The 11,680-nt window shown below is 47.5% G+C and overlaps 1 protein-coding gene across 3 annotated transcripts in view; it reads left to right on the top strand.

The window, feature by feature from the left end:
* The first annotated feature begins 1,843 nt into the window (after nucleotides 1-1,843).
* The window catches only part of DNASE2 (deoxyribonuclease 2, lysosomal), a 185,977-nt gene continuing 176,140 nt past the window's right edge, over nucleotides 1,844-11,680 (top strand). For 2 of the 3 annotated variants that reach the window (XM_063931198.1, XM_063931197.1), the window contains exon 1: nucleotides 1,845-1,997. The gene's annotated coding sequence lies outside the window, so the exon portion shown is untranslated. Of the gene's footprint in view, nucleotides 1,998-11,680 lie in introns of all 3 variants that reach the window. The other variant, XM_063931199.1, reaches the window with a different exon arrangement.

Here is an 11,680-nt window from a genome sequence, read left to right as displayed (position 1 = left end):
ACGATACTAGATACACAAATGCCCCCAGTAGTGCCATATATGCCCCCACAGTGCCAAATACACATTGCCCCAGAGTGTCAGATACACATATGCCCCCATAGTGCCAGATATGCCCCCCCTGCACCAGATACACATATGCCCCCACAGTGCCAGATACACATACTCCCACAGTGACAGATACACATATGTCCCCAGAGTGCCAGATATGTCCCCACAGTGCCAGATATGTCCCCACAGTGCCAGATATGCCCCCACAGTGCCAGATATGCCCCTTCAGTGCCAGATATGCCCCAGAGTGCCAGATATGCCCCCACAGTGCCAGATACACATGCCCCCAGAGTGCCAGATATGCTCCAGCAGTGCAACTCACCGTTGTTGCTGCTGCCTGGGGCTGGCACTATCTTCTACTGCTGGCCTGCTGCTGGGGAGAGGAGAGCACAGCACGCGCTCCTCCTGCCCCTCTCCTACCCTCAGCCTGGTCTCCTGTATTTTAAAACTGGCGCCGGTCCACAAGCCATTCAGGGCTCGCGGACCGGCACAGCGGCTCCTGATGACTGCCGGTCCGCGAGCTCTGATTGGCTCACGAACCGGCTCAGTGCACGCCGCCGCTGCTGACGGACTCAGGGGACTCGGGCAGGCAGGACAGGAGAGGTGCATGCTGCGCTCTCCTCTCTCCAACACCCGGTGTCTGCAAGGTGGCGGCCCGGCGGTACGGCGTACCTGCTGGAATTTTCTTATAGGTACGCCATACCGCCAAACTTGCAGCACTGACTGTAGCTGTGAGTAATTCTCCTGAACACTGACTGAGAGCCTAATTCAGTTCTGAACGCAGCAGCAAATTTATTAGCTGAGGGACAAAACCATGGCCCTCATTCCGAGTTGTTCGCTCGTTATTTTTCTTCGCATCGGTGCGATTTTCCGCTAATTGCGCATGCGCAATGTTCGCACTGCGGCTGCGTCAAGTAAATTTGCTAAGAAGTTAGGTATTTTACTCACGGCATTACGAGTTTTTTCTTCGTTCTGGTGATCGGAGTGTGATTGACAGGAAGTGGGTGTTTCTGGGGGGAAACTGACCATTTTATGGGTGTGTGTGAAAAAACGCTGCCGTTTCTGGGAAAAACGCGGGAGTGGCTGGAGAAACGGGGGAGGGTCTGGGCGAACGCTGGGTGTGTTTGTCAAACCAGGAATGACAAGCACTGAACTGATCGCACTGGAAGAGTAAGTCTCGAGCTACTCAGAAACTGCACAGATAAATCTTTTCGCAATATTGCGTATCTTTCGTTCGCAATTTTGCTAAGCTAAGATTCACTCCCAGTAGGCGGCGGCTTAGCGTGTGCAATGCTGCTAAAAGCAGCTTGCGAGCGAACAACTTGGAATGAGGGCCCATGTGCACTGCGGGGGGGTTGTGGTGGCAGATATAACATGTGCAGAGAGAGTTAGATTTGGGTGGGGTGTGTTCAAACTGAAATCTAAATTGCAGTGTAAAAATAAAGCAGCCAGTATTTACCCTGCACAGATACAATATAACTCACCCAAATCTAACTCTCTCTGTACATGTTATTTCGGCCCCCTACCCCCCCTGCAGCATACTTGCCTACCTGACCCTCTCCATGAGGGAGAAAATGCTCTGTTCCTGGACTGTCCTGGTAATGTATGATTGCCATCACCTGTGGTGAAACACCTTTCTTATCAATTACCTAGCTCACCACAGGTGATGGCAATCATACATTACCAGGAAAGTCCAGGAACAGAGCATTTTCTCCCTCATGGAGAGGGTCAGGTAGGCAAGTATGCCCTGCAGTGCACATGGTTTTGCCCATTCGCTAACAAATTTGCTGCTGCAATCATGTCTGAATTACCCCCTGAAGTGCAACGTACAGTGTCAGGTTGCTCAGCAAATTAGAGGAGGCAGGCTTACGCCCACTGTAACTGAGCTTGTGACTGTTCCAGGAAGTGCAAGGAGCTCTTTTGTTGAGCTGCTCTGAGGCGAATGGAAGGTAAACAGGCTGTAGATATATTTATGTGTATTCTCGTCCAGCAGGTAAAACCCATTTTACTAACATAACACTAACACATTCACTACCAGGCAGTGTGACCACACCAAAAGTGTAAGTACAAATTAGTAAATCACACCTGTCTTTGGGTACACCAGCAAACTGTCCACAACATCGAGGGACGGTCACAGCTTTTAAAGATTTGTCCCTGATAATGTCCAAACTTGGCCAACTACACGACATTCCTCTTTTTCTGCTAGTTGAATGCAGTTCTTAGTATTTATATTGCTAAAAAAATAAGATATCTAAACACTGTAAGCATGTCATGATGGCGTCTGTAGTAGGCAAAGTTTGCCCGAGACAGTATCATGTGTGATGTGCTTAAATAGTAAGCAGAAAAGTATTCCTGGAATGCGAACCACGTGTGATTAACTGCACATTGGTGGTCATTCCGAGTTGTTTGCTAGCTGCATTCGATGAGGCAAAAAAACTGCACTTCTTGCGCATGCGGCGCAATGCGCATGCGCGGCGTACTATTACAACGAACTAAGTAGTTTTACACAGGGTCTAGCGATGATTTTCAGTCGCACAGGCAGCCGCAGAGTGATTGACAGGAAGAGGGCGTTTCTGGGTGTCAACTGACCGTTTTCAGGGAGTGTTCGGAAAAACGCAGGTGTGGCTGGGCGAACGTCATATCAGGAACTGAATGGTCTGAAGTGGTCTGAAGTGATCGCAAGCGCTGAGTAGGTTTGAAGCTACGCTGTAACTGCACAAAATTATTTTGTAGCCGCTCTGCGATCCTTTCGTTCGCACTTCTGCTAAGCTAAGATACACTCCCAGAGGGCGGCAGCTTAGCGTTTGTACAGCTGCTAAAACCTGCTAGCGAGCGATCAACTCGGAATGACCACCAGGGTTCCTACATTGGTTACATTGTGCATGCTCTGGCTACAGACTATAGGCCTGATTCGGACCTGATTGCTGCTGTGCATTTTCGCACAGCGGGCGATCAGCAATGTGCATGCATGTGAGCAAACAACAACAGGCATTGCCGGTCAGCGACAGGCTGGTGCGAAAATTCTAATCGCACAGCCATTCACATGCTGATTGACAGGAAGAGGACGTTTGTGGGTGGCAACTGACCGTTTTCTGGGAGTGTCATGGAAAACGCAGGCGTGTCCAAGCATTTTCAGGGAGGGTGTGTGACGTCAGCTGCGGCCCCGATCAGCCCGTTCTGATTGCACTGTAGTCCTTGGCTGTGCACAGACTGCACACACTGGTAAAATCCAGCCACTGGTGAGTGAGGTGCGAACAGATTTGCAGCTGTCCGCTGACTGAGGTTTTTTTTAGCAGCTCGGTGTACACATGCAATCGCACACTTGCACGGTGTATATACACTCCCCATGGGCGGAGACTATCTGATCGCAGGACTATAATTTTAGCAGCCTAGAAATCAGGTCTGAATGCCCCTTATATTGTGTGTAGTGATCACACAGGCCTGGAAAATCTGTGGCACTCCAGGTGTTGTGATACTACAAGTCCCAGCATATCCTGCCAGTTATCAAGGTTCAGGGGTATATGCAATTGCCGGTGAATCGCGGCAATTTTTCGCCCGTTTTTTAATTCGACACAATTCGACCGTCGAATTCCGGCAGGTGGGTGCCGGAATTCTACATATTCAATAAAAAACGGATTCAACAGTCCCGCTGTCGAAAAACGGCCGATTTGACGGATTTTGATTCGATTTTTAACATTTTTTTTAAAAAACGGGGAAAAACGGGAAAAAACCCGAAAAAAAATTGCGTGGGGTCCCCCCTCCTAAGCATAACCAGCTTCGGGCTCTTTGAGCCGGTCCTGGTTGCCAAAATACGGGGGGAAAAATGACAGGGGATCCCCTGTATTTTAACAACCAGCACCGGGCTCTGCGCCTGGTCCTGGTCCAAAAAAACGGGGGACAAAAAGAGTAGGGGTCCCCCGTATTTTTTGGACCAGCACCGGGCTCCACTAGCTGGACAGATAATGCCACAGCTGGGGGTCACTTTTTTACAGCGCCCTGCGGCCGTGGCATTAAATATCCAACTAGTCACCCCTGGCCGGGGTACCCTGGAGGAGTGGGGACCCCTTTAATCAAGGGGTCCCCCCCCCCAGCCACCCAAGGGCCAGGGGTGAAGCCCGAGGCTGTCTCCTCCATCCAGGGGCTGCGGATGGGGGGCTGATAGCCTTGAGTAAAATTAAAGAATATTGTTTTTTCCAGAAGAACTACAAGTCCCAGCAAGCCTCCCCCGCAAGCTGGTACTTGGAGAACCACAAGTACCAGCATGCGGGTGGAAAAACGGGCCCGCTGGTACCTGTAGTTCTACTGGAAAAAATATACTCAAATAAAAACAGGACACACACACCGTGAGAGTAAAACTTTATTTCACACCTGCCGCCACACACATACTTACCTATGTTGACAGTCCGACACTGGCCACGCCCCCCTCGTCACTGAAGAATCCGGGGTACCTGTAAAAAAAATTCTACTCACCTAAATCCAGTGTCCGGATCTTTTTTAATAATCCACGTACTTGTCAAAATAAACAAAAAACGAACACCCGGACCAGGCGGACTGAAAGGGGTCCCATGTTTACACATGGGACCCCTTTCCACGAATGCCGGGACCCCACATGACTGCTGTTACAGAGGGTCCCTTCAGCCAATCAGCGAGCGCCACGTCGTGGCACTCTGCTGATTGGCTATGCGCGTCTGAGCTGTCAGACAGCGCATCGCAAAGCCTTACCATTATATTCAATGGTGGGAACTTTGCGGTCAGCAGTGAGGTCACTTAGCGGTCAGCGCCCCCCCCCCCCCCCAGTCTCCCCCCGCACGCTCAGCACACCGCACTGTGCTGAGCGGGGGGAGAGATGTGTGCTGAGCGGTTCGCTCAGCACACATCTCTCCCACATCGGCCCGTCTATATGGGCCTTTACATAGATGTAACAAAGTGAAACAGAAATGATTATGTATCTTTTTGGTTTAATACAGAATTTCTACATTCTACTGTATCTCCTCATTCCCCCACACCGGACCACCAACTGTAGCTGTACAGAATGGTCAGCTGCCAATGGCTGCTTCATTACTGGGGGCTGATAGCATTCCTACCTTACAGCAGCACCACACACTGGCCCTCATTCCGAGTTGATCGCACGTAGCAACTTTTTGCTGCTCGTGCGAACAACTAGACGCCGCCTATGGGGGAGTGTATTTCTGCATAGCAGGGCTGCGATCGCTTGTGCAGCCCTGCTATGCTAAAAACAAGACCAGGGCAAGAATTACTTACCCTGTGCAACGGATCCCGCGATGAAGGTCCCGGGATTGACGTCAGACATCCGCCCTCCAAACGCCTACACACGCCTGCGTTCGGAACTCCACGCCCGGAAAATGGTGACTATCCGCCCGGAACGCCACCCTGCAGTCAATCTTCTTGCGATCGCGCTAGCGATCACTTTATTCTCTCTTCTGGTGGTTGCCCGGCGAAGGCATAGCATTTGCACGGCTGCTAAAAACTGCTAGCGAGCGCACAACTCGGAATGACCACCAAAATGTCAATTTTGAACTGCAATGATTTCTATAGCTGCAGTTATAAAGGATCATAATAATACTATGAAGCCCTTAATATTATCAATGTCCTCTATCTATCTATCTATCTATCTATCTATCTATCTATCTATCTATCTATCTATCTATCTGTCTATCTATATAAACAGAAAATTCAGCACTCACCATAGCAAGCTCACTTATCCACACAATGGGGGTCATTCCGACCCGATCGCTCGCTGCAGTTTATCGCAGTGCAGCGATCGGGTCAGAACTGCGCATGCGCCAGCGCCGGTGTGCGCCGGCGCATGCCAGATGGCTGAAGGCCGTCGTTGCCTAGCGATTGCCTCTGCCTGATTGACAGGCAGAGGCGGTCGCTGGGCGGGAGGGGGCTTGTCGGCGGCGTTAAGCCGCCGTTTTGGGGGGGTGGACTGTTGGGGGGCAGGCCGCGGTGGCTGCGTGACATCTGATAATGTCAAATATTACCTTTAAACATAAAGCTATATACTTATACCGTGGAGCCGTTATGGCCGCTAGACCACGTGCACGTGCTGCGCACTTTACACGCTATTTGCGTACGGAGTACCGAACGTGGTACGCACTTGGGGTACACACGCTGCGCTGAGTGAATGGAATACACACAGCGAGCGCACACACAGTCAATAACCCTTTAAACCTTAAACACAGTAAGAATATGCTTACACTCTAAACCTTAATAACCAAGTACTGTAATGATGTAACGATTAGAACCTTTTAAACAATTTGTGTGCTGTTTGAGCGATTGAGTCGCTAAGAAAAGCCCTTTGCAGTAAATAGTGAAAACACAAGACCTGGTTTGGATTTAAAACTGCAGCAGTTCTAACACTGCCGTGGATTGTTTAGAGAAAAATGGGAAAACACAATACAAGTTATACACTACAAACTAACATCAAAATCTAACACAACAACAGAGAAATAGCGAACAATCGCAAACAAGAGTGAACAAATGAGAGCATAAATGGCGAACAAAATGGATAACAAAATGGCTACAGAGAAATATACATACGTGAGAATGTTTCGCAGGCGCAACCTGAATTCAGTCCTCAGCTATCAAGGAGAAAGCCTTCAAAGTCTTGTCTGTCCAAGCCTGCTGCAAGCTCTATTTATTCACTAGCTCAAGACATAATACAATAGACACTATGTGCTCTTCCATTGGTTAGGGGGTGGGACATGTCCTGCACCAGGGACCATTGGTTAGTTCAAGAAGTGGGCGATGGCTAGGACTTGGGATGTGGAGTTCCCGCCCCATAATCAGTTTAAACATAAATCTGGTATTATTAATATCTTAATGAGGTAAATTTTAACAATGTTCTTATTCCCACCAGATTAATGTTCACGTGATTCTGAACAATATGAACCCACATATGATATTACTATCTATTTCAATCTTCAAGATATTCATATATCCACATATTCATATATATATAAATGAATACCTCTATCTCCATAGATTTTGGGCTAGGGCTTGTTAGTATTCTAAATTCCTCTCTGTCTGGTTATGTTGTGGAAAGCTATTGTTTCGGATCTTCCAAACAGACTCTGTTCCTAGATATTGTTCACCCTTGTTTATGTCTCTTTCAGTTGAGACAATGGCAACTCAGCACTCATTATTCTGGAGAGAAACCTGGCCCTATTCATAAACAAAGGTGTATGCCCTCTTCATAGAATCTCAAAGCTTAGTGTAAATAAGGCCATTGTATCTCAGTCTGTGGGAAAATAATGTGTGTCTGAATTTCCATTCTCGTCCCCTCCCCATTCGTAATATATTTTAAATACAATTGTATATCTATTTTCTACTTCTGCACATAACTATGCGCAGGAACATGCGATTCTTTCCTAACTAGCATAGGAATATTACCCTTAAAATACCCTACAGCTGGATACTAGACACCACCTTTCAACCTTTATCTGACCCTTCCTATCATGCAAAGAGGAATCTCTCTGTCCAGGAACAGTTTAAACTAATCATACTGGCTGACATGGTCTAGGGGAATATTATCTACAATATGCACTATTTAGGTTAAATATGCTACGATCGAGTCGCACGCTACACGCTCACAAACTCCGCCGTAAATACACATATTATGCGCACGAGACGCGGGGATGTGTACGCACGGGGGAGTGGGTGCATGAGGGGTTAGTACAAGGCATTTGCATCATGATATTTTTCGACTTTGACACATCACACGCAGCCGCTGCAACCCGGGCAGCGAAGAGGTTCTTCCGGACAGCCGCAGGAGCTGCGCTGGCTGGGAGTTACGCCTCAAATGCAAAAGCATCGCCGCTGAGCGATGCTTTTGCATTTGTGCGGGGGGGGGGGGGTATTCCGGCACTGACATGCGGGGCGGACTAGCCCTGTGTTGGGCGTCCCCCCGCATGTCTGAGTGCCTGATCGTAGCTGTGTTAAATTTATCAACTCGGAATGACCCACAATGTTGTGAGGATAAGTGAGCTTGCTATGGTGAGTGCTGAATTTTCTGTTTGTATATATTTTGTATATATTTAAGTAGGTGGCCATTGGTAGCTGTTTTTCCTCTTGTTTAGAATAACCCCTCCCTTTCATGCACCTGAAAAGTATTACTAAGTTGATTGGGCAGCTACCATTTTATATTGCTGTTCTGAGAAGTATACAGTAGATGGGACCAGCATTTGGGGGGGCATGCTGGTTCTTGGAGTGCCATTTGGAGGATATAGGGGGTAACTCAGATCTGATTGCTGAGCAGCGATTTTTGCAGTCCCGCGATCAGATAGTCACCGCGCATAGGGAAGTGTATTTTCACTGTGCAAGTGTGAGAACGCATGTGTAGCAGAGCTGCACAAACTGATTTTGTGCAGTCTCTGCACAGCCCAGGACTTACTCAGCCGCTGTGATCACTTCAGTCTGTCCGGGACCGGAAATGACGTCAGACACCCGCCCTGCAAACGCATGGACAAGCCTGTGTTTTTCCAGAAACTCCATGAAAACGGTCAGTTGCCACCCACAAACGCCCTCTTCCTGTCAATCTCCTTGTGAACGCCCATGCGATTGGATCCCCCTTGCAGCCATCCATCGCGCCTGCGCATTGCGGTGCTTACGCATGCGCAGTTTGGATCTGATCGCCAGCTGAATTACCCCCTAGGATTGACTCCAGGTGAGTTGGCTCTCAATTTAGATATACATTACTGTATGTAGACAAAAGTGATTGGATAGTGACAGCAAACAGATCAACAAGATTCTATTGACGTCAGTACTTTGTAGGTCCATGTGCAGTGATTACTGCAGACACCTTTCTTGGCAAACTGTCCACACGTTCCTGGACAAGAGCAGGCGGTATGTTATGCCATTCCGCCTTAAATACAGTGACCAACTGCGACAATGTAGAATGTTGAGTCGGTATAGAATGCACCCATCACTCCAGTTCTTCCCAGAGTTTTCTCAATGGGGTTAAGATCTGGACTCTGAGCTAGCCAGCCCATCTGGGTTACCGAATTTTCTGAACAGTCCAGCGTCGCCCTGGAAACATGACATCACACAGCCTAGGATGATCCCCTTTTCAAACTCTGTTAGCTCCTTGCAGCAAGCCACTTTTGTCTACAACGTGTATTTTTGTATGTGCTATTGTTAATAAGCAATTATATGATCGTGTAGCATTAAGGACCACCTGTTTTAGAGAAGCCCTGACGCGGTGTGGTTGCTTAACCATATCTTTGCAAATATATGCAACCGAGATATATAGTTAGTGTGCTGGGGAAAAGGCCTTTTGTTTCTCCCTCTCTCTCGCGCCTCATATCAGTCATACTGTCCCAACATCAGTTGTAAGATGGCGGAGTTGGCAGGAACATGGTCAAACACTGAGGTGTGTAGTGTGATTACATTTCTTCTGAAGGGCACATCAGCAGCTGAAATGTATTACCAACTTGTCGAGGTGTTTGGGTTTGGTTTGCTGCCTATGATAACAGCAGGACAGATGTTCAAGTTGAGCAGCGATCCACAGATGACAATTTGTGCTGCATTGATGGTCTGATTCAGGAGGACAGATGCATTCGAGTTAGTGATAATGCTAACAAACTGAACAACTCAGTGGGTACTGTGAACGTTGCCCAAAGGAACTTGCAGAAGTTCACAAAACCAATAGGATGGGATTGGCTCTCGTGCACTTGATGGGGTGCCATGAGGAGGGAGTGCAGTTCCTGCAGCGTATTGTTACAGGCGATAAAATGTGGGTGCATCATGTGAAACCGGAGACAAAGCAAGCATCCATGACATGGAAACGCTCATTGCCCCACCTTCAAAGAAATGTAAAACAACTCCATCAGCAAAGAAGGTCATGGTGACCGTGTTTTGGGACACAAGGGCATGCTTCCTGTAGATATCCTCACCAAGGGAGATATTGTGAATGCTGATCGCTACTTGACACATTGCGCCGATTGCAGAAGGGCAAGTCATCGAAAACGACCTAGGTTGCTGTGAACAGGCATCATATTGATGCACTATAACACCAGACCACACTCAGCCAACCGCATGTGTGAGTTGTTATGGGGCTATGTCCCTAAAGTTTTGACCTGGCACTGAGTGGTTTCCATCTCTTTAGACCATTGAAGGAGAACCTGGGTGGAAGGTGATTCACAACCGATGGTGAAGTTCAGCAAGTCGTCATGTCCTGGCTTCAGGCTCTTGACACTGATTTTTTCTATGCCGGGTTAGATGAATTGGTTTACCGTTGAAAAAAATGCTTAGACAAGTATGGGGACTATGTGGAAAAATAATCTGTACCAAGGCCATACTATTGATTATACATATATTTACGAGTTGAATACATTTACACAATGAGAGGTCATGTTCCCTTATTTATTGAACAACCCTTGTAGATAGCTGATATCGTGGGACTACTTAGCTTACCCACACATCATGATTCAGGTTGGCTCTCACGTAGCCTTAGCACTTCTTGTGCCCAATTGGTAATTCAGATATGCGGCTTTGTCTAACTGGATCTTTATCGGAAAACCCCTAAGAAGATCCTGAACCTTTGCAAGGGCCAGGAATACTGCACTTAGCTTTAGGACTGATTCTTCAGGAGTCAACCCCCCTGAAGAATCACTTCCACCCAACATTATAGACTTGAGTTCGTTGTCACCGTTGAAGCCACCATAATACTGAGAGAAGAATCTGAGGTGTCAATCTGGTGTACTTAAACAGATGTAGGTGAAACCTGTTCAATCTCACAAGAATTTCCCTTGGAAATTCTCAGGAATGGAACTGTGCAAATAGGAATTACTGTACAGCCATCTTGCCTAGGAGACACTTGCATAGATGAATTGACACTCTGTGTCGATTGAGGGTCTGATCATGGTTTGTAGGGATTGAATTCTTTTCTGGTGAAGAAAAATCCACTGTAGAATGGTGTCAAAAAGCCTCCATAGAAATATCATCTGTTAAGATGGAACCAGGATAGATTTTGAAACATTGGCAATCCAACCTTGAGACTGTAATACCCAGTGCATCAAATGAGAAGATTAGCCAAGTATGAGATGATCTTCACCCCCCAAACCTCTTAAGTGTGCTGTCAAAACTGCCATGAGTTTGGTAAAAACCCTTGCCTCTCTGATATTGTGGAACAGAAACTACTTCTCCAGAGGAAAGCAAAGTGTGTCTAGATTTTTCTAAGGCTACTTGTTTTCCTCTGTCAACAGGCAAAACTGTGGTAAAGAAATGATGAGGCAGAGGACCCATGAGGTCTATTTTGTAGCCTCACAAGACAATATCCCTTACCCAAGCATTAAAAGTGGTGACAAACCAGATTTAGCTGACTTGAAGCAGACAGGATCTCAACTCAGAGGTCCCTGTGCAGTGATGGAAACCCACTATGGAGAATGCATCTCCAAAGGCTTGGGATGTGGGTACCGGCCTAACCACACCTCCCTACCTCTGGCTCAACCTCCATGGATGGCCGATATGCTATGGGATGGCACCAAAACACAGGACTCTGTATTTGGAAGTAGAACAAAGGGGAAAAGTACCCTTACCCCCTGTAGCCAGAGCAATGCTTTTGTTCTGGTCCAAATAGCACACCACCTCTAAAAAAGGTAGAGCCTCT

The sequence above is a fragment of the Pseudophryne corroboree genome, chromosome 6 (assembly GCF_028390025.1).
Source record: "Pseudophryne corroboree isolate aPseCor3 chromosome 6, aPseCor3.hap2, whole genome shotgun sequence".
NCBI classification, from domain to species: domain Eukaryota; kingdom Metazoa; phylum Chordata; class Amphibia; order Anura; family Myobatrachidae; genus Pseudophryne; species Pseudophryne corroboree.
Note: the sequence above shows the minus strand (reverse complement) of the source record. Positions and strands in the feature narration are given on the sequence as shown.